The 23,494-nt window shown below is 42.2% G+C and overlaps 1 protein-coding gene and 1 pseudogene across 1 annotated transcript in view; one reads left to right on the forward strand and one right to left on the reverse strand.

Annotated features, from left to right (window-relative positions):
* DISC1 (DISC1 scaffold protein) overlaps positions 1-23,494 on the forward strand; it is a 351,558-nt gene that overhangs the window by 202,646 nt on the left and 125,418 nt on the right. The window lies entirely within an intron of this gene.
* On the reverse strand, positions 21,100-22,649 carry LOC116648439 (annotated as a pseudogene).

Here is a 23,494-nt window from a genome sequence, read left to right on the forward strand (position 1 = left end):
CTTTCTCCAGCTCTTTTAGGTGTAGGGTTAGGTTGTGTATTTGAGACTTTTCTTGTTTCTTGAGAAAGGCTTGTATTGCTATATACTTTCCTCTTAGGACTGCCTTTGCTGCATCCCAAAGATTTTGAACAGTTGTGTTTTCATTTTCATTGGTTTCCATGAATTTTTAAAATTCTTCTTTAATTTCCTGGTTGACCCATTCATTCTTCAGTAGGATGCTCTTTAGCCTCCACGTATTTGAGTTCTTTCCGACTTTCCTCTTGTGATTGAGTTCTAGTTTCAAAGCATTGTGGTCTGAAAATAGGCAGGGAATGATCCCAATCTTTTGGCACTGGTTGAGACCTGATCGGTGACCTAGGATGTGATCTATTCTGGAGAATATTCTATGGGCACTAGAGAAGAATGTGTATTCTGTTGCTTTGGGATGGAATGTTCTGAATATATCTGTGAAGTCCATTTGGTCCAGTGTGTCATTTAAAGCCTTTATTTCCTTGTTGATCTTTTGCTTAGATGATCTGTCCATTTCAGTGAGGGGGTGTTAAAGTCCCCTACTATTATTGTATTGTTGTCGATGTGTTTCTTCAATTTTGTTATTAGTTGGCTTGTATAATTGGCTGCTCCCATGTTAGGGGCATAGATATTTACAATTGTTAGATCTTCTTGTTGGATAGACCCTTTAAGTAGGATATAGTGTCCTTCCTAATCTCTTATTATAGTCTTTGGTTTAAAATCTAATTTGTCTGATATAAGGATTGCCACACCAGCTTTCTTTTGGTGTCCATTAGAATGGTAAATTGTTTTCCACCCCCTCACTTTAAATCTGGAGGTGTCTTTGGGTCTAAAATGAGTCTCTTGCAGACAGCATATCGATGGGTCTTGTTTTTTAATCCAATCTGATAGCCTGTGTCTTTTGATTGGGGCATTTAGCCCATTTACATTCAGGGTAACTATTGAAAGATATGAATTTAGTGCCATTGTATTGCCTGTAAGGGGACTGTTACTGAATATTATCGCTGTTCCTTTCTGGTCTATGTTATTTTTGGGCTCTCTCTTTGCTTAGAGGACCCCTTTCAATATTTCCTGTAGGGCTGGTTTCCTGTAGGCAAATTCCTTTAGTTTTTGTTTGTCCTGGAAGCTTTTTATCTCTCCTTCTATTTTCAATGACAGCCTAGCTGGATATAGTATTGTTGGTTGCATGTTTTTCTCATTTAGTGCTCTGAATATATCATGCCAGTCCTTTCTGGCCTGCCAGGTCTCTGTGGATAGGTCTGTTGCCAATCTAATGTTTCTACCATTGTAGATTACATATCTCTTCTCCCGAGCTGCTTTCAGGATTTTCTCTTTGTCTCTGAGACTCGTAAGTTTTACTATTAGATGTTGGGATGTTGACCTATTCTTACTGATTTTGAGAGGGGTTCTCTGTGCCTCCTGGATTTTGATGCCTGTTTCCTTCCCCAAATTAGGGAAGTTATCTGTTGTAATTTGCTCCAATATACCTCTGCCCCTCTCTCTCTTTCTTATTCTTCTGGGATCCCAATTATTCTAATATTGTTTCATCTTATGGTATCACTTTTCTCTCGAATTCTGCAGAATTGCCCCACCCTTGCGGGGGCCGGGCTAAGTAATCTGCTGGGGTTTGCTCTCGGGAGCTTTTGTTCCCTGCAAGCTTTCCGTACAGCTTTGGAGGACAGAGTGAAAATGGCAGCCTCCCAGTCTCCGCCCCAGAGTAGCTGAGAACCCGGGGCCCCACTCCTCAGTGAGCCCCCAGAGAAAAGCAGTCAGTCACTCCCCGGTCTCTGGCCACACTCTGTGCTCACCTGGCCTGTGACCAAGCGATTCTGTCTCTGGCACACAACCCTTGTGTGGAGTCTCCAAACCCAGCAGATCCCTGCGGTGCGCTCCCGCGCCGCTCCTCCCCAGGGGAGGAAGGGGAGTCTCCCCGGATCTGCCGCTTGTTGGGTCCCTGCTGGAGGAGCAGTGGCCCGACTGTGCCAGGGATCACGATTTATGGCAACCCGAGCTGAGAGCCCGATCCTCGGCTCTGTCTCTGCAGCTGGCTTCCCCGCTCCAATACCTGGGAACTTTGCCGCACTCAGGCACCCCCGGTCTTTCTGTGACCCTGAGGGTCCTGAGACTACACTGTCCCAGCGAGGGTTCCACCCCCGCTTAGCCTCGCTGTTGTGTCCCTTGCCCAGCACCCCACCCTGGTCCCTCTGCCAATCCCACAGGTCAGGTCTTATGCAATAGTCCATTAGTGGATTGAAAGCTAAAGGGAGTAGAGACTCATGGAATTTCATGGAGCACTCATGTGAGGAACAGAATTGAAGTGTTTAGAATTACAAGGGCAAGTTTTACCAAAGCATGTTAAGAGACCCATTAAGGAAAATTCAAATAATAAATTTCAAGTTATCAAGGAAAATTGGTTCAACTCACAGTCTGATCTTTCCTGCAGAGCCAGACTGGAAAAGGCAGAAGTCCTCTCTACATGGAAGATGGGCTCTCGGAATCGAATGTCATGGGAGGGTTCTGTGGGGAAAGGTAATCGAAATGCCAAAATTCCAATTTCTACAATTGGAAGAGGGCATCTTAAGTAATCTGAAACGCTGATGCTTTGAGCATCATTTTCTATGGCCTGGCCGAAGACTTAGTAAATAACTCACTTGGTTTTATCCCTCCCACTCAAATCCTTTTTTTTCCATAGCCCTCCAATTAAAAAAAAGAAAACACACACAGAAACACCAAAATTCATCCCTTTAGTAACCACCTGAATTGTTAAGGATATAGTTTTATGTATTTTTTAAATTAAAAAAATTATTTTATTTTATTTTATTTTTTCTAATTTTTCAAAAATTTTATTTTATTATGTTATGTTAGTCACCATACAATACATCATTAGTTTTTGATGTAGTGATCCATGCTTCATTGTTTTCGCATAACACCCAGTGCTCCATGTGGTATGTGCCCTCTTTGATACCCATCACTAGGCTAACCCATCCCCCACCCCCCTCCCCTCTAAAACCCTCAGTTTGTTTCTCAGAGTCCATAGTCTCTCATGGTTCATCTCTCCCTCTGATTTCCCCCCCTTCATCTTTCCCTTCCTTCTCCTAATGTCCTCCATGCTATTCCTTATGTCCCACAAATAAGTGAAACCATATGATAATTGACTTTCTCTGCTTGACTTATTTCACTAAGCATAATCTCCTCCAGTCCCATCCATGTTGATGTAAAAGTTGGGTATTCATCCTTTCTGATGGCTGAGTAATATTCCATCGTATATATGGACCACATCTTCTTTATCCATTCATCTGTTAAAGGGCATCTCGGCTCTTTCCACAGTTTGGCTATTGCGGACATTGCTGCTATGAACATTGGGGTGCATATGGCTCTTCTTTTCACTACATCTGTGTCTTTGGGGAAAATACCCAGTAGTGCAATTGCTGGGTCATAGGGTAGCTCTATTTTTAATTCTCTGAGGCACCTCCACACTGTTTTCCAAAGTGACTGTGTAAGAGAGTTCCCCTTTCTCCACCACCTCTCCAACATTTGTTGTTTCTTGCCTTGTCAATTTTTGCCATTCTAACTGGTGTAAGGCGGCATCTCAATGTGGTTTTGATTTGAATTTCCCTGATGGCTAATGATGAACATTTTTTCATGTGTCTGTTAGCCATTTGTATGTCTTCTTTGGAGAAGTGTCTGTTCATGTCTTCTGCCCATTTTTTTGACTTGATTATTTGTTTTTTCGCTGTTGGGTTTGAGAAGTCTTTTATAGATCTTGGATACCAAACCTTTATCTGTAGTGTCATTTGCAAATATCTTCTCCCATTCTGTGGGTTGCCTTTTTGTTTTGTTGACTGTTTCCTTTGCTGTGCAGAAGCTTTTTATCTTGATGAAGTCCTAAAAGTTCATTTTTGCTTTTGTTTCACTAGCCTTTGGAGATGAATCTTGAAAGAAGTTGCTGTGGCCGATGTCGAAGAGGTTACTGTCTATGTTCTCCTCTAGTATTTTGATAGATTCCTGTCTCACATTGAGGTCTTTCATCCATTTTGAGTTTATCTTTGTGTATGGTGTTAGAGAATGGTCAAGTTTCATTCTTCTCTATATAGCTGTCCAATTTTCCCTCTTCACAGATGACATGATACTTTATGTGGAAAATCCAAAAGACTCCACCCCCAAATTACTAGAACTCATACAACAATTTAGTAATGTGGCAGGATACAAAATCAATGCACAGAAATCAGTTGCTTTCTTATACACTAACAATGCAACTGTAGAAAGAGAAATTAGAGAAATGATTCCATTTACAATAGCACCAAAAACCGTAAGATACCTCAGAATAAACCTGACCAAAGAGGTAAAGGATCTGTACTCTAGGAACTACAGAACACTCATGAAAGAAATTGAAGAAGACACAAATAGATGGAAAGACATTCCACATGGATCGGAAGGATAAACATTGTTAAAATGTCTGTGCTACCCAGAGCAATCTATACCTTCAGTGCCATCCTGATTAAAATTCCAATGACATTTTTCAAAGTGCTGGAGCAAACAATCCTAAAATTTGTATGGAATCAGAAAAGACCCTGAATTGGCAAGGAAATGTTGAAAAAGAAAAACAAAGCTGGGGGTATCACATTGCCTGGTTTCAAGCTATATTACAAAGCAGTGATCACCAAGACAGCATGGTACTGGCACAAAAATGACATATAGACCAATGGAACAGAATAGAGAGCCCAGATATGGACCCTCAACTGTATGGTCAAATAATCTTTGACAAAGCAGGAAAAAATATGCAATGGAAAAAAGACAGTGTCTTCAATAAATGATACTGGGAAAATTGGACAGCTGTATCCTTTATTTTATTTTTAAGTAAACTCTATACCCAGTATGGGGCTTGAACTCACAACCCCGAGATCAAGAGTATCATGCTCCACCAACTGAGCTAGCCAGGTGCCCCTAAAGATATGGTTTTAAATGACATACTAATGAAGGCCCTAAAACAGTTTCTCTCAGAATCTAGGGGGCAGCACTCCCAGGGCCCATTCAAAGCATCATCTGATGGGACCACAGGAGACTGGCTCTCTCTGGCCTCACTTTGACTTCAAACTTGTCTAATACCTGGGTATAGACACTGGTAGAGAAATCAGTCTGCCCTGTCTGGTGGCAAGGTGAATTTTCATTAGGGCTGTGATAAACCCATATAGCTATAATATTTGGAGGAGATGGTCCAGGATGCTGTTAGTGGTCAGGAGAGAAATTGCTGCAGCTAAGTCTGTGGGGAAGCAAGCCACCAGCCAGCTGTGCACCTTTGTGACCGAAGGCCACGTGGCATTTATTGTCAGCCACCCTGAGACACTTCAAACTGGAGCTTGGGGGTGCTGGCTGAATGTCGGCCTACTTGGTTATGGCCAGCTGCCTACCAAGGCTGCAGCTTTGATATTGTGAACAGAATTGACCACTTGAGGGGTCTTGGGCAATTTCATGGTCTCAACCTCGCTGTTTTCCCGTTTGTAAATGAGCAGAATAGCTGAGATGATCCATTAATTCTCCTCTAGCTCATCTGGGTCTGTCATTATCTAAACATATTGTTTTGATGTAACTAAACTATTTTCACTCCAAACACAAAGGTGAAGACCCCATGCTCAATAGCAAGTGCTATTCTTCTTCCTTTGCCTTCCTCTTAAGGTCTATGAGGGAGAATTTAGACAGTTCATGATTCCCCAATATCGTTTGGCTTTAGAAGTGGAACCACAAATAAATAGAACCAAAGGGGGAAAATAATAGAGCAAACAACACCAGAAGGTATGTAAATGGCTGGGTCACTGGTTTCCGGCTGGCCTGAGAGCCCTGGTATGTAGGAGGGTACCGTGAAGGACCTTCTCTTATCTTGTAAATCTTTTAGCATCTTAGGTTCCTAACCATATGTAGCAATACTTGTGACACTTAACTGTTCCTGCAATCATGAAAAGCAGCCATGCCTTTTGCAGAAATGGTATGGGTGTCGCTGACCCACGGCAGCTGCTGTCTGGGTTTTAAAGCTCTGTGTCTGAACATCTGCACTGGTTTTGGCATTCCAGAATCCAGAATTATGTGTAGCAAATGAGTGTCTAGAGGGCCTGTGGTTTTTGGGGGCCATAGCAGGTTGTTTCTGAAGCCAGACAGAGGTACATAGGTAACTGTGGTGAGTCATGACTCTGATTCTTTTCTGCCTGATGCTACCTCAGGAACTGGTGTGTGGACTTCTTTGATCTCTCCAACCTCCCTTTGTTCCCCCCCATTGTTACACATTGAAGTGTGAAGCCTTAGGGAATTGGGGGGGTGTGTACAGGGTGCCTACAGCTTAGGGAGTTGGTCCCATCTGGTTGGAGAATAGTGCCAGTGGGAGCCATGGGACAGGTGCTGATTTTATACTCAGCAAAAGGGCCACTCTGGAGGAGTGCGGACTGGACATGATCAAAGGGAAAGTCAATAGTCACAAAGAAATCTTCCCCACAGATGATGAACTAAAAATGAGAAGGGGGGCACTTAGTTTAGTATGACGGGCCCTTTCTCATCAAGCGGTCTGTTACACTCACCTTGATGAGCACTGAGTAATGGATGAAATTGGTGAATCACTATACTGTACACCTGAAACGAATATGCCACTCTATGTTGACTATGCTGGAATAAAAATAAAAATAAAAAAGAGATCTGTAACACCTGCCATTCTGAGGAATGGCTAAAACATCTCTGATGGCAGAACCCAAACTTATACAGCCTGGAGGATCCATTGGGTGGTCCCAGATGTCTTTTCCATTTACCATATTTCCGATCTAGGTTATAGACAAGCTATGTTATGGCTCTGGGCATGAAGAGGATAAGATCATGTTCTACTCAGTGAATCATCATAAATTTAATGAATAAATTTGATGTACTCTGGGACTATAACTTATCTCCATTACTGTTTAAAGAAAAGGCAAGATGCAGTGATCCAAAGTTTTGTATTTGTATAGCTCATTTATTGGTGGGGAGAAAATAAGAAGCATTACTGTATTCTCACTGAGTAAAGGTAAGATGCTTAAGCTAGGCTTCTTCTTTTCTAATCCTACCTCTGGATCTTAGTATCTGGCTTACTTTCCATGCATTACTTGAGTGCTCTGAGTTTCATCTTCGTCCACTTGGTGTTCAATGGATGATAGGTATTAATATTGTTTTGGATATGCCCTATGAGTTTATGTGATGCAAATGCCCACTATCCTTGGTAAAACATACATGTTCAGATCCATTTTTTTCCTCCATGTAACTTTGCATGGCTGAGTTTACATTCAAGCAAAAGCACTGTTAGATAATAGGAAGGAATAATCTGCATGGATCAGCTTATTTTGACTGAACAGATGAAAATCAAAAGTGACTTAACAGCTAACTTCACAGATGTAAAAAGCGTGTATGGAGAATGGAGATTTAGTGGTAAGTATCTCAATTCATATTCGCTGAGGGCAAGATGAAGATAAATGAACTCAAATTGCAGCAGAAAGGAATTAGACATTAGGAAGGAAGCTTCAGGAGTTAGAAGGGCTAGTCTTTCGAGATGTTTGATGCAAAGAACTGACCCTGCTGTCTTAGGAAAGCTCACTGTTTCAGCCCATATTTATTGAGCATATACTACCAAACAGGTGCTGGGCCTGGTGCTGCAGGTATAGAGGTGAACAGACAGACATACACCCTGACAGTACGGACTTTGACTCTAGTGGGGGAGACAGACATTGATCAAAGATGCAAACCTGTCGTTATATTCTGTGACAAGTGCCACGAAAGAAGGAATGTATGAGAGTGTAACACACGCACCTGATTGGCGTGGAGCCTCCAGCCAGCGGCCGATCACTCCAAGGAAGTGAAGTTTGAGTTGAAATTTGAAGGGTAAGTAGAAAATTGCAGGGGAGAGGAGGGGCTGAGCAAGCAGAGCTGATGGCTTTGAGGGACAGAGACATCAGTGAGGCCAGTACGGCCGGAGCCCAGACAGAGGGAGAGGGGAGTGGGTGTCTTGGGTTCAAACTGTAGGCAGGAACCAAACCAGGAGGGTTCTTGAAGCAAGTTAGGACTTTGATCTTTATATAAAGAAGGAGGAAAAGTTATCTATGTTGTTTACTTTTTATCTTTTTTTTTTAACTATAGTATAACATGCTGTCTTAGTCCATTTGGGCTGCTATGACAAAATGCCACAGACTGGGTGACTTATCAGCAACAGTTTATTCCTCACAGCTCTTGAGGCTGGAAGTATGAGATCAGGGTGCCAGTGCGGTCAAGATCTGGTGAGAGCCCTTTTCCTGTTTGTAGACGACTGACTTCTTGTCAAGTTCTCACCTATCCTCAGCAAGTGCTCTCTCCACTCTTACAAGGGCACCATTTCCATTCATGAGGCTATACCCTCATGCTCTCATCTAATCTTAATTACCTTTCAAAGGCCCCCACCTCCTAATACCATCACATGGTGAGGGGGAGGTAGAATTTCAACATATGAATTTGGAAGGGACATGAATATTTAGTCCAAGAATGTGCATACAGACCAGTGCCCATGTGGGTCAGCTTATGACTTGTCACACTGAACACATCATGTGACCAGCACCCAGCTCAGGAAACAGAACATTATTAACAACCCAGAAGCTCCTCGGGATCCCATCCCAGTCCCTAGCATGCCTCCGTGGTAACCCCTTTTTTAACTTGTAAGACCATAGATCAATTTTGACTATTTCTGAACTTTACATAAATGGAGTCATACCATTGTATTTTTTGCTTGGCTTCTTTCACTCAACACCATGAGACTCCGTTTCCTGCTTGTAGCGGTAGTTTGCTGTGAATATAACATAATTTATTTATCAGTTCTGTTGTTGATGGACATTTGGGTAGTTTCCTGTGTTTTGCAGTTTAGAATAGTACTACTATGAACTACTGTCAACTGCTTGGTGATTCTAGTTCCCCTTTCTGTTGGGTGTTTTCTGAACAGTGGAATTTCTGGGACTTAAGATAGACATAAGTTAAACTTTAATGGATCACACTGAGCAGTTCTCTAATGTGGCCGTTCTGATTTGCACCCCTGCCAGCAGTGCATGAGCGTTCTCACAGATTTTCTGCAGACAGTGACATGACCAGATCGGGGCTTTTCAAAGACCGCATGGGCTGCTATGAAGAGAATGGACTGGAGAGGTGGGAGTTCCTGGGAAGACCTGTGGGGGCCTGTTATGGTGGGTCAAGGGGCAGATGGGGAGAGGGTGAAGTCAGCTGGGATGGAGAGAAGTACACAGATTCAGGGGAGAGTAGTGGGGGGAGAAGTTGATGGTTCCAGGAGTTGTATAGTAGTCCCCCCCATCCTTATTCATGGTTTAGCTTTCCATGGTTTTAGTTCCCTGTGGTCAACTAGGAGCAGAGGATCCTCCTCTTGACCTATCATCAGAGGGTCAGTAGTAGCCTAACGCTACATCACTATGTGTCTGTCATTCCCCTCACTTCATCTCATCATGTAGGCATTTTATCATCTCAAGAAGGGTGAGTACAGAGCAATAAAGTATTTTGAGAGAGAGAGACCACATTCACAAAACTTTTATTACAGTATATTGCTATAATTGTTGTATTTCATTATTAGCTATTGTTGTTCATCTCTTACTGTGCCTAACTTATAAATGAACTTTATCATACATGAGTATGTATAGGATTCAGTACTATCTGTGGTTTCAGGCATCCACCAGAGGTGAAGGAGCGAGGAGAGGTGACAAGAAGGACCTTACATTGTTGCCTTGCATAGCTGGTTAGATGGTGGTGTTTGTCTGAACAATGGACCAGAGATGGGGAGGTGTGGGTCCTAATTCTGGTTTTGGACATGTTGATTTGAAGTGCATTAGGGATGTTCACATGGGAATCAAGGAGGCAATTCGACATGGAGGCCTGGACTCAGGAGAGTCTAGTGGACAAGTAACTCTGTGTCCTCACAACAGCATTGGGGAGGAAAGGTGCCTGGGATTGGAATAGTGAGAAGATGCAATTCAATGCTATGATTTCTTAGTTTCAGAGCAGTTTTTCAAATGAAACCTTTGAACAGTTACAGAATTTTTCCCTCTCAATTTTATTTCAAGTTGAAGATGATTAGGCAATGGCTTATTTGGGAGGATAGAGATGGTGATACCATGTCGTAGGTGGGGGAGATGTGGGAGACATGTTGTATTTTCTGTAAAATACCACAGTGGCAAGGGTGGCGTTTCTCTGGGAGAGCATCCGTTTGTCCTCTGCAGCAGTTTCCTGGGGCTCCCACAGACTGGGGGGCTTCAACAATAGAAATCTGTTGTCTCCCAGTTCTGGAGGCCAGAAGTCCGAGGTCAAGGTGTTGGCAAGTTGGTTCCTTCAGAGGCCTCTCTCCTTGGTGTGTAGACGCCCACCTTCTCCCTGTGTCTCCACTGGTCTTCCCTCTGTGTGTGGCTGTGTCCTAACCCCCTCTTCTTAGAAGGACCTCACTCAGATTGGATTAGGCCCACCCTCATGACCTTAACTGAAGCAAAACCATAATAATAATCACCCCCATTCACCGTGTATCAGGTTCTTTACCTCATATCCTCACAAATTCACATTTAACCCTCACAACTGTCCTGTGAGGGAGGTATTACTTCCCCCCTTGTTGAGATGATGAGCAAGCTGGGACTCAGGCCACATGCTCTGTCAGTGGAGACTCAGTGCCCGCACCCATGCCCGTGGCTCCTTCTCCTCCTTCCTGCGACAGTCTCAGGCCACAGAGGACACAGGGGACTTTGCTCTTCTTTTAGATTCTACAAATACAACTTAGCTGGACAGGGCAAATATTGGCACAGTGATTTTTAATTGTTGCCTTTTGGGTGAATGTATATTCTCCCCAACTCAGGCTGACTTATTTGCAGAGCTCATAAGTCAGGGTCCCTACAGTTGGAAAAGAGACAATCTCTAAATACTCCCAAGCCCTGAGAAAGGACCAGATAAAGAAGCATAAGGTGATGGTCCCATCCTCTCAAACTGAGTGATCTCCAGAAGTCCCCCAGTCCTGTCGTATTGTTTCATGAAATGAAGAGAGGTAGACTCGACTGGAATTGGATTTGGATCTTGCAGAGAAAATGTGTTTGATTTTCCTGGTCTGTTTCCCGTTGCCCTCATCAGTGAGTCTGTCTCTCTCTCCTCACACACACCCTTCAGACATCACTCAAATAAACACATTGAATAGGAAATGTAGTCTGCCACGTCCTATCTCACTATAGTGCCTGTGTGTTGTAATCTGTGCGTTATTTGTTGTCTACACAATGAGGTAGTTTTACGTTTCTGGATGAGAAAGGCACAGTCACTGTCCCCCATCAGAGTTGCACCATGGAACTGAACGGGTGGGGTATATTCGACCATGTCCTTGGTAACATTGGGCCTGTGGATTAGCCAGGAAAAACGGGTCCTTCTCTAAGTGTGGATGTGGAATGGTCTAAAATGGAAGGGTAGCCTATTATGTATTTGTCACTGAGCCCAATGATGGGCCTACCAAGATGCTAACACCCAGGGTGTAGGGCCTGGTATCTGGTTGTTCGGATCAGATACGCAGGAGAAGAGAGAACCAGGTAAGAGGCAGAGTGGGAGGAGAGAGGGAGAGGGAGAGACAGGGAGAGAACACAAGAGCAAACATAAGCCAGTGCTTCTCTCACAAGGCCCGGGACATAGTGCTGATCACACACGGGGAGCTGAGCAGTCAGTACTGAGCAGCAGATGTTAGAAGGCAGGTACTGCAGGATCATGTGGCAGAAAGAGACACTCAGGTGAAGGATTACACACTTGGTTGTTGAGATTAAGAAGAGGAACCACAAAATGCTCCCACAAGAAAAGGATGCTTCCTCTGAGTCTTGAATAACCATTCATTCATTCTTTCAAGTGTTCATTAGGTTTCTGCTAGGTTCAGGAAATAGAACAATGAAACCCCCCCCCCAACATTCCCACTCCACCCTCTGCCCCTTGGGGAGCTCACATCCTTATAGGTAAGTGGTAGCCAGACAGCCAGGTGGGAAAGGGTTGGCCTGGTGCGGGGAACAGCATGGGCCATGACACAGGGTCCATAGTAAGCTCGGTGTGAGTGGATATGGGGTGGGTCAAAGAGGAGGCATGCAGGGGGTAGGTGCCAGGTCCCAAAAGAGGAGTCTGTGTGCCAAGCCAAGGAACTTGAATTTTCTGCTGAAGGCTGTGAAGAGCTACTACTGATTTCAGCAGGTGGGGGTTGAGGGGGGGGGTCACATCTTCGGCTTAGAGCACTTGACAGCTGTGTGCAGGGTAGAGCAGCCAAGGGTGCAGGCAGGGCGCCCCCTCAGGACGTAAACCTTAGGTAAGGTGGGGAGAGGCAAGTGTGGACACAGTCAGCGGATGCCAGGGAAGGAGGTTGAGCAGCCTCTGTGATGGATTACTGGGAGCGGTGAGGGTAAGAAAGAGGATTCCAGCTGACTCCCACTTCCCAGCCTTCCACTTGATGATGGTGCCCCTGATGGAGGGGGAAGATAGAGGAAAAGTGCCAGTTCCCGTGAATTGTGACAAGTTCAGGTTTGGGGACTTTGCTTGTGAATTCCAGAATTCCACAGGCTTCCCCTGAGAGCACTAGAAGTAGGAGGCTCTTCTTCCTACAGAGGAAGTATGAACCCAAACAAGAGGGCATCGGGTGTTTGTGGAAGCTTGCTTTCAAAGTGTTCAGTCAAAAACCTTAAGTGTCTTCAGCATAGGAGGGGCTCCCTGTTAACACCTGCCCTGCAAGGAAAGGAAACTGAGTCTCACGCGTGTTAAAAAACACTGGATGGAGAGCTAGAGCTTGGGCCTGCGATTAACGACTCTGGATCTAGTGCTCTGCCACGAAGATCCACCTGGTCAGTACCAGGGCTGTCCGAGGCTTGGGAGTGGAATTGTCAGTGATACCAGCCCAGCCCTTCTGTCCTAAAACAGCTTCAGGAATGCCAAAGGCTGAGGGTCAGCAAATTAATGACAACACCAGGAGACCTAATGTGTACACTTCTGAGGGTCCCTTGTCCAGGGAGGGTGGCAGGGGAAGGGCAGTTCTGGATTCAATATCCAAGTTTTGACGGGTGATGAATATGCTCTCCTCTGGGGTGGGGAGGCTTCGTTCCACACCCACTATCCCCGCCACCCACTGAGGAAGTTGAAGTCTGGGTCGATGGGTTCTCTGGGTCTGATGTTCCTGCTCTGTGCAAATACCCTCCCAATGTGGAGAACCTGAGTTTTTCTGGGGCGTTTTGTGTCTGACATGTATGTTGTTGGTGTTCAATAGCATATGTTATGCTAATGTAACAAATATGGCAACAGGAAAGCCAGGATGTCATTCTGGAATGTGGCTTTGCATCCAGTTTTGCAGAAGGAACCGGTCCAGGATGGGGGAAAGAGTGCATTTAAGACCGAAACTTGTGACTTGAGTGGGAAAGGAAGGGGAGGCTCCCCTCACTCTCCTCCAGAATTCCCTGCCTTCCCTGGTTCGCCTGGCCCGTGGCAGACCAGCTTTGGAAGTTGGTATTAATAGTTTGCAGCTCTCATCTTCATGAAACAGAGAATTGCAAGTTCTTCACTTGATGCCTAGTTAGGCAAACCAACAGGTTGACACCAACTGGCTGGAACAGGCATTTTTAATAAAACTTACCTCTGAGTTAAAAATGCTGCCTCAGAGATTTTGTGCTGAAACAAACGAAAAACTGACGGGTGGCATCTTTCATGCAAAACTTCTGCTGGGGCTAAAGTAAAATGTCTGATAAAGTTGTTTGCCCATAGGGGTAGGATTAATTGGATTTTCTCTCTTGCCCCCTCACATCTGGCATGCTGTTATGATGACAGGACCACAGAAGTTTTAATAGTTTTAAAAGCTGAATCATAGTTTGTAGTTTTAGCATTTGAACTACTGAGTGAAAACCGAGGGAAGGAGTACAGTAGGAGAGTACGTTCCTGCAATCCTCCAGGGATAATTTTTGTTTGTCTGAAAACGTGTTTGTCTGAAAGCCCAAGCCTGATGTAGCCTGTCCAGAGCAAGCTGGCGGGGAAGCAAAGCCTCAGCTGAAGACACAGGATTATTCTAGGCTCTCTTCTTTCAAAAGCTTCAAAGAGTGCCTTCTCATGCTACTGGGTGTGGATGGCCTGGGATGATGTACGTAGGCTGTGTCACCATATTCTGGATCTTTCTTGAACGAGTCGATCTACAAATGTGTCAGTGTACAAAGAAATGAGCCTCTGAGGACTCGTCTCTCTGGAGGTGCAAAAGGAGGAGGAAAGAGCAAGGGAAGGAACTGTGGGGAGCTTGTGTGAAATCAGAGGAACCTAGACTCTAAGTCAAATGACTCCTATTCCCTCAGCCCAGTGAGCAATCCCCTCACGGTGATTTTACTCCTTAAACAACACTGGCAAGACTCCCTCTTTATAATTTCTGTGTGGTAAGCCTTCAAAATCCTTGGGTAGTTTCTGTGAGCTTAATGTTCCAGGTGAGGTTAGTTGTTAAGGAAAGAACTTTCATGAAAGCAAGGCGTGTCTGAGTTTTCAAGAAAAGAATACAAACACGGAGGCAACCAAAATGTCCTTTTCTTTCTCTTTCTTCCTCCAGGTGCTAAATATGGCAGTTGAGTCCGTCCAAGTTTGCATGTATATTTCCAGACTTGTGTCTTATGGAATACAAATAATATAGATTTCTCAAGTTTTTTGGCAATTTATTCCCCTTAGCTAAATTTTGCAAAATGATCTAAAATACCCAGTGCTCAGCCCCAGAAGCCAATAAAACAGGATGAAGATTTGGGTCGTGATTTGGAAACAAGCAAAATGGAACAGACCTGTCTGCTTTCTAATATGATTTTATTTTAAATACGAGTCCTTATTCTACTTTCCCCCAGTATCAGACAGCTGGTTCCTTCTTGAAGCAACTCTTGAAGACAGATGGACCAACCGTTGCCTCAAAGTATTGGCTTTTCCTATGGCTGCCATTTTCCCCATTTCTCTTAGTGCCTCCTTTTCTTCACTTGCCAACCTATGTTCTCCCTGGCACCAAGCAGATATCTAGAGTTGACTATTTCTTTCCCATTTGATGATGGAAAGATGAACATAAGGTACCAGACTGGGTTATTGCATTCATTGACAGATGGATTTGCTCCATTCATATAAAGAGTTCCTTTTGCAGAATATCTGAGTTCTGGTGCATCCTTTAGCTGGATGCATAATCCTCCTCACCAAGCTTCTCTCTCAGACTCATATGTTGTGAGTCATGCCATGAAATCTACAGGACCAGGTAGCTGTGACCTGGCCATTAGTCCGGTTTCTCTGTGTTGTAATACAAATACCTCTTTCTGTTATTTAAAACATGGGATTATTTGTAGGTAGTCACTCCAGAGATGGACATAACTGAATTTACTTAGCATTTAAATTAATTATGGATATCAAATCAATGTGAAGGAGTGGGGAAACAAATCAGGGATTGATGTCTACTATCTGTTCCATTTTAATTTGAGGACCCTTTATATGTAAAGGTGAACCACTCCTTGCTTTACGGTTGGAGTATTTCACTCACGAGTAGGTGAGTTACATATATAACAAAGTACTATACAGTGGTGAAAGCGAATGGGCTATAGCTACACATATCAATGTGGACAAATCTCATAGACATAATCTCAGTGAGACAAGCAAGTTCCAGAAGAATGCATACAGTACAGTACCAACTATTTATTTAAAAACATGCAAAGCAACATTCTATGTTTTAAGGATGCATACAAAGCAAGGGAAAGGATAAATAGGTGCATGGGGATGATAACTACCTAAAAATCATCACCTCTGGGACAGGCAGTGGGCACAATGTAATCTGAGGGTCTTTAACAGGTTCAGTAAAATTTTCTTTTATGAACTGGATGATTGGTCCTTGGTGTTTATTTTACAGTCTTTGTCTCTTGTATATTGTCAGTGTCACAGAACACATTTAAAGAAAAGGAGAAAAACTGTGGCAATGGACAAGGTCTGAGAGTGCCCAGGGGTGGATTTATGAGTCAAGAAGAGCACCTGCAAATTCTTGGCATGCCAGCCCTAGGCTCCCAGGCACAGGGGAGGTGGCCATGGATGGGGAAGCTGTGGGTGTTTGAACAGGTGAGGCAGGTGGCAGGAAGGGCAGATTCCTGGTGGAGGAAGGAGGTGAGAGATGCCAGGAAGTCTCTCTCTCCTGGGGAGGTAACAATCCACACAGAGGCAGCCTTGCCTTGGCCCAGGGAGCCTGGAGAGGAGTGTTCTCCCCAGTCCCCCAACCCTACTGAGCTGCTGTGCACCTCACCCGCGCGGCTCATGCAGGGGCCTAGAGATTGTTTTCTTCTTGCCTGGTCCAACCTGTGTGATGAGTTGTGATTTAGAGAACAGAATTCCAGCTAAACCAGCTTGCCGCAGCCCTGTAGCCTGGCATTCCTGCATGGGGTCCTCTGGGGAGGCTGAGCAACCCCATATTTCTTGATGTGAGAAGTGTCTTCACCCTGGCTCTCAGAGCCCCAGGGCCATGTTTCTGGTGTCCTGACTACCCTCCCTACAAAAAGAGCAACTGTCAGCTGGCAGATTTTGTGGACTTCAGCAAGCAGAGGCTTCCACGCTCCTGCTGGAAAGCAGCTGAGTTGTCTGCAAAGGCTCTGCGTTCTGGGTCTGCCTGTGATGGCTGTTTTGCCTTTCCCAGACTCCACATCCTCAGGTGCAAGGTGGGATGGCATGGACACATGGGCAGGACAGGCCGTCCTTGTATGGAGTGTGGGCTACATGCCACCAAGACTGAGGCTGAAGCCTGGGCAATACTTGGGATTATTTATAAATGCAGAGACACAAATCAAATGGAGGGGAAGAAAGAGACAGATGTGAACCCCAAGCCAGAGAACAAAACATTTTGTATGTAAGGTACCATTTTCAAATCTTCACTAGTGCGGTAAAACATCGAAAGTCCCTACTTATTAAAGAATCCTAGTAGGCAATATGTAGGTGCATGAAGGATGAGCTTTCCTTTTAGACAGGAAGGCCACCCTGTCTCTGGAGTCTTAAGGAGCACCCTTCCCTGCTTTACAGGTGAGGGACTGGAGACCCTGCAAGGTGAAAGGCTTGGCTGAGCGCACAAGGAAATGATAGAGCTGCAGCTAAACCGTTGGATTTCCAGTGCTCTGCCTAGAGTTTCTCCCACCGTACATGTGCCTGCTCCATTCTGTGCCGTCTTTCCTCTTTCTTTCATCTTTCTTCCCATCTCTTGCCCTTGGGTGAATCTGTAAAGCAAGTAGGGGGTGTAATAGGAGACGTTACCGGGAGCGCCTTCTGAAAATTACCTTCCCTAAAGCTTTTTAGAAGAATATGTCACCTGTCATCCATAATCCAGGCTGTGCTAAAAAGACTGAAATTGGCTAATGCTAAAGGGAGCTGTGATTTGTTCCATATTTATTATTCTAGTACTTTTGGTTTTTGGAACTGTTGTTATGAGAAATTGTTTCTCCTAGACTCCAGAATTTGCTTAGGGAGTGCTTTTCTCTTTGATTTGCTAAAAATTTGATTTCCTCTCATGGATTTCTCAAGGAGTACCGTGAAGGCACTTGGTTACTCTTTATGGCACAGAGCTTTAATACAAACCATGCATATTTTAACTCTGTTCATGGGAGTGATATCTGTGCCTTGGATGGCTCTGATCTTGTGTGAGCAAGAAGCACAGCGACCACTACAACATAGCAATGGAAAGTTCTTTTTCAGGAAAGTCCCTATGAAGTTCGGTACTGAGCGTACACAGCACAGCATTGTCTATAGCATTCATCAGGCACAAATCAATCCGCCTTCATAAAGCAAAAGTCAAAGTCAAAGAGAGAAGGCACATCAGTTTTGCTTTTTTTTATTTTTAACCCATAACACGGAGTATGTGGAATTCCTTAAAAATGACACTCTGTACAATTCCATTTTTGTGAGGTAACTAGAATAGTCAGGTTCGTGGAGACGGGAGTGGAATGGTGGTTCCCAGGGGCTGGAGAGAGAGGGAATAGGGAGCTCGTGTTTAGCGGATACAGAGTTTCGGTTTGGGAAGATAAAACGTTTGGAGACAGATGGTGGTGATGGTTGCACAACAGTGTGAATGTACTTAATGCCACTGAGCTGTACACTTAAAAATGGATAAAATGGTCAATTTTATGTTATACATTTTACCCCAGTAAAAAAAAGATTAAAAAACGACACTACATCCTGGTGATTTCAGACATCTATTTACTGAGAATCCCACCTGAGAATGTATTCTGTCTCCATACTGAATGTGGTTTTTATTCTTTTCCTTTGGGTGTTATGTTCAGCATTTTTAATTTTTTTAATAGCTAAAGCTATGTCACATTTCCTCCTGTGACAAAGAGAGGGATTAAGTGTGGTGCATTCATCTCCCACCATCTGTTAGACAGCTCCTCTGAAGCCTTCTGGAAGCTGAAGGGCGGGGATGCTCACATGGCGTCTCTCAGCTGCCGCTTCCTTGTCCACTGGCTCAGGGGAGACCCGCCTTCCACCGTCTTAAAATATAGTGTATTAATAGAAAAGTTGAGGTAGAGTCAGGGCAACAGATCAAGACACAACAGCCATTGTAAAGATACTTTGTGACTCACAGAACCCCGGGGGCACGCCATGCCTTGGGGCCGCCCACGGAAGCTCCGGGACGCAGAGGGAGAGTGGGGAACCGTGAACCTTGGTCTCATCAATAGAGATTTCACAGGCATAATGGGCACCCTCTTATTGCAGATGGTAAAATTTTACCACATTTGATTCACATCACCCTCTGGTTTTATTTTTTATTTTTTTAAATTTTTAATTAAATTAAAAAAAATTACAAATACACTGATGTCCCATATCCTACAATGTGGAGAGTCTGTTTTCCCCCCTCAGTGTCTTTGTCATACAGAGTTTTAAATTTTAAACTAGAGGACTTTATCTTTTCCTTTATTGTTCATTCTTTCTATTTTTTGTTTAATACATTCTTTCCTACTCCATATCATGTAAATATCTTCTATATTTTCTTCTGAGTTTTAAAGTTTTGCTCTATACCTTTATTTATTTTTTTAAAAATACATTTTTTAAAAATTTCCATCTGGGATTTATTGTTGTGTTTGGCATCAAGTAGGGTCCTAATTTTGTCTTTTACATATGAATACCCGATGGCATCATGATATCTATTGATCTGTGTGCCACTTGTGTGTGTGTATGAGTGTGTGTGTGTGTGTGTGTGCGTGTGTGCATGCATCTTCTTTTAGGTCGTTATACTATTCCATTGATCTGTTTGTCCTCTGCACTAATACCACACTGTTTAATTGCTCTGGCTTTATGGTTTATAGTACATTTTGATATGTGGTAGGACTTACCCCCTCCTCCCCTCCCCCCGTTCCTTCTCTCTCCACGTAGGACTAACCATCCTTTGTCTTCAAAGTTGTCATGGCTATTCATGGTCCTTTAGGATCGTCTTGTCAGATTTTAACTGGATTGCATTGAATTTATGGATAAAGTATTTGAGAGGAAGGCCAAATTTATATTATTGACCTTCCCCTTCATGAACATTTCATATGACTACATTTGTAGAGTGTTCATTATTTATACAGTTTTGCTGTTGTTGTTAAATTTATCCTGTGATATCCTCAGATTCTTTTTTCTATTACAAATGCTAACTAAAAAAACCCCCAATCCTCCAAAACCAAAAACAGAAAACAAACCCGCTCCCAATCAGTTTTTGTTGCCTTACATTGTGTTTTATATGATCTTGTTTCCAGCAACTTTGCTAGAATTGTCTTGGTTTTTTATAGCTTCTCTTTGATTTTCTGTAAAGGAATCATGTCCTTTGTAGATAATGGTGTTTTGTTCTCTTCTTTCTATTCCTTACTCTTTTCATTGCTTCCCCCACTTGTCTTATTTTGCATAGATGCACTGATACCTGATGTCCTTGGGTTTTATCTGATATTAAAAGGTAAAATTCTAAGGTTAGACTGTTATGTGTGATGTTTGTAATTTTGACAGATACATTATTAGATTAAAACCATTTTTTAATTGTATATATGTACATATATCTGTATATATACTTATATATATTTCATTTAACACATTGAAATGGTAAATTAAAGTCATAATTAAAATTCTGTTTTATAGTACCATATAATCTACACACAGTGAAATGCACAAATATGAAGTGTAGTTTGATGAGTTTTGAGAAATGTATATATCCATGTAATTTACACCCTGTAAAGCTATAGAGTCTCCTCCGTCCAGAGTATCCTTTGCAGTTAACTTCCCACCCCCACCCCCTGATTCCCTGGCCAGACAAGTAGTCTGATTTCTATCAGTATAGGTAAATATTACCTATTCTAGAAACTCTAGAAAAATGGAATTATACTGTAGACATTCTTTTCTGTCTGTCATCTTCTATTCAGCATGTTGTTGAGGTTCATCCATATTGTTGTGGGTATCAGCAGTTTATTTCTTTTTTTATTACTGAGTAGTATTTCATTATATAAATGTACTATAATTTGTTTATTCATTTTCCTGTTAATATTTTTTAGTATATGTGCTGCCGAAGCGAGCACCATTTTCCTGTTAATAGACATTGGGGTTGTTTCTAGTTTTTGACTAATATGACTTAAGCTTCTATGAACATTCTTGTCATAAGTCTTTCTGTGTTTTCATTTTACTTGGGTTCATATCTGAAAGTGTAATTACTAGATTGTAGTTTAGGCATACGTTTAACTTTGGAGAAAGTTTAGGCATACGTTTAACTTTGGAGAAACTTCCAAAATTGTACCACTTTATATTTCTACCAACACTGTTGGAGAATCCTAATTGTTTTATATCATTATCAAGATTAGATGTTGTCTGTCCTTTTTATTTTAGCCATTCTAGTGGCTATGTATGGGTGACTAATGCTTAAGTACTTTTTCATGTGTTTATTAACCATTTATATATTTTTCCTTTGTGAAGTTCCTCCTGTTCAGATCTTTTGCTGACGTTTTGTTGTTGTTGTTGTTGAATTGTTTTTTTAACTATTAAGTTGTAGGGGAGCTTTTAAATATTTTGGAATCAAGTCTTTTGTCAGGTATATATAATTACACCTACTATATTCCCTCCTACTCACAGGACTTTCCTGTTCATTTCTTTTTTTAAAAAATTTGTATTTTTATAATTTCTCCAGTTTATTTTGAAAACAATCTTTTCTGACATGTATCCACATGAATTTTAGATTAATTAACTCACAGTAAATAGAAATGACCTACATGTGCCTATAAATTAAGCACTGATGAGTGTTTATTAACATATTGGTATTTAAGTATCCCAACATAAAAGAACTTTTGCTAACTTTTTAATTATTTTTCCCTCCTAAGCTAATTTATTTTTGACATTTGGGTTATGTATGCATAAAAAAGCAGACACGTTCTGCAAACTGACCATGAGATAAACCAGCATACAAGTGTCTTTTCTGGATATGATTAAATTTCCAGGGGCAAAGTGGTTCAAACGGGAGCAAATGAGCCCACTTCCTTATAAAATAAACTAAACAAAAACTAGGGAGTATTAAAGGTGCTAAGATTAATTCCACAAATCTTTTTCTTTTTTCTGTCTTTTAAATATGCAAGCGTGCACTATGAATATGTATGAATGAACACTTTTCATCTAGGTTGTAAGCTCCCATGGATGGTAAAAGGCCCTGGAATAAGGAGGTAGTGCAGGGGAACGGGGCATTCATCCTCATCAAGTTGTCCACAACCTTAGGGAAGAGGTAGAACAGAAGACTTATAAGCCTCAGTGGGCTCAGATGTTGATCTGGGTCTTAAAGTAATGCTCATTTCATCATGTTCTATTTTGTTTGTTCCACATTTTTTGTAACTAGAGCAAAGTGGGAGGTTCAACTAGTCTAAGAAGACTTTATGTACCCCACCAATTGTCTCGATCAAAAATTTTTATTTATTCTTCTGCCAAACACAGCTACTGAATTTCATCTTTAATTATTTTTTAAGATAAGAAAGAGCAAGTCAACTGAAGAAACAGCTGTGGGCTTGAGCTATGGAATGTTCTCGCACTTTGACACATGGACTGAGATGCAGAGGCTGTGGGATTAGCCCCATTGGCTGCATCAGGGAATGGATGCAGTGTCAGCACAGCTTCTCCAAGAACACTCTACAGCACCTTTCACACTGCTGGTAGATAGTCTTGAGCTGGAGTCTCCCATAATAGGGATCTTCAGTGATATGTCGCTTTCGTGGATAATAGCTCCCAAGTGGTTCAATTTTAGCTTTGCCATTTTTAACTTGCTTCCTTTTTCTATTCAAATCTCTCATATTGCTTTCATCCACACGTAGTGTATAATCAAATGTGGCAAAGTCTTCTTGGTAACCTGCCTGGACAATGTGATTCATGGGAGTACCATGCTCCTTCATGCAGTTGTGCCTTTGATAATCAGGAGGGTTTTCTATTTCATGCATGGCTGTTGCGGCAGTCCACCCTTCAATTATCGACAACATTTTGATCAGTTACAAGTTTTCTGAAAATTGCTTCTGCAATGAGTGATTGGCAGATGCTACCCAGACGCAGCCACAGCACTGATGTGGGCACCTGTTTGGCCATCTTCCCATGCACGCCGAGGCCGCTGCTGACCGCCTCAGAAGATTTCTCCTGCTCATTTTCACAATGGTGTCTTTTGAAGAGTTAAAGTTTCTAATTTTGATGAAGTCCATTTGATCTATTTTCTTCCTTTATTGCGTTAATGTAGTTAGCTACACTGATGATTTTCAAATGTTAAGTAACATTTTTTCCTGCATAAACCATAGTTGATCATGAAATATTACACTTTTTACAAATTGCTGGATCTGATTTACTTACTATTTGGTTAAGTGTTAATGAGAGAAATTGCTCTGTATTTTATATCAATGTTATGCTGCCCTCATAAAATTATTTGAGAAGTATTCCTTTCTCCTGAAAGTTTGTGTAAAACTGATATTTTTTCTTCCTTAAATATTTAATAATATTTAATAGTAAAGCCACTTTACTATGGAGTTCTTGAAAGTAGGGTTTAAAGTGCAAATTCAGTTTCTTTAATAGATATATGTTTCTCTTCTCAATTCTATCAAATAATTTATTTCAATGCTCCATTATTTAAGTATTTTGATACTTCAAGTATTTTCATGCTCTATCAGAAGCATATACATTTAGGATTGTCTACATACCCACTTTATCATTATGAAATATTCCTCTTTATTTATGTCAATACTCTTTTTTTCCTGTTGTCTGGTAGAAATATAGTTACTTCAGCTTTCTTATGATTAGTGTTAGCATGATATGTCTTTTTTTCATTCATTTTAACCTATCTATGTCTTTATGTTTCAAGTGGGTTTCCTGGAAACATACTATAGTTTGATATTGCTTTTTTATCCAGACTGATAATTTCCTTCTTTAACTGGAGTCTTTAATTCACTTATATTCAGTGTAGGTATTAATATGTTTGAGTGTAAGT

This window comes from Phoca vitulina, unplaced genomic scaffold (assembly GCF_004348235.1).
Source record: "Phoca vitulina isolate PV1807 unplaced genomic scaffold, GSC_HSeal_1.0 scaffold43, whole genome shotgun sequence".
NCBI lineage: Eukaryota > Metazoa > Chordata > Mammalia > Carnivora > Phocidae > Phoca > Phoca vitulina.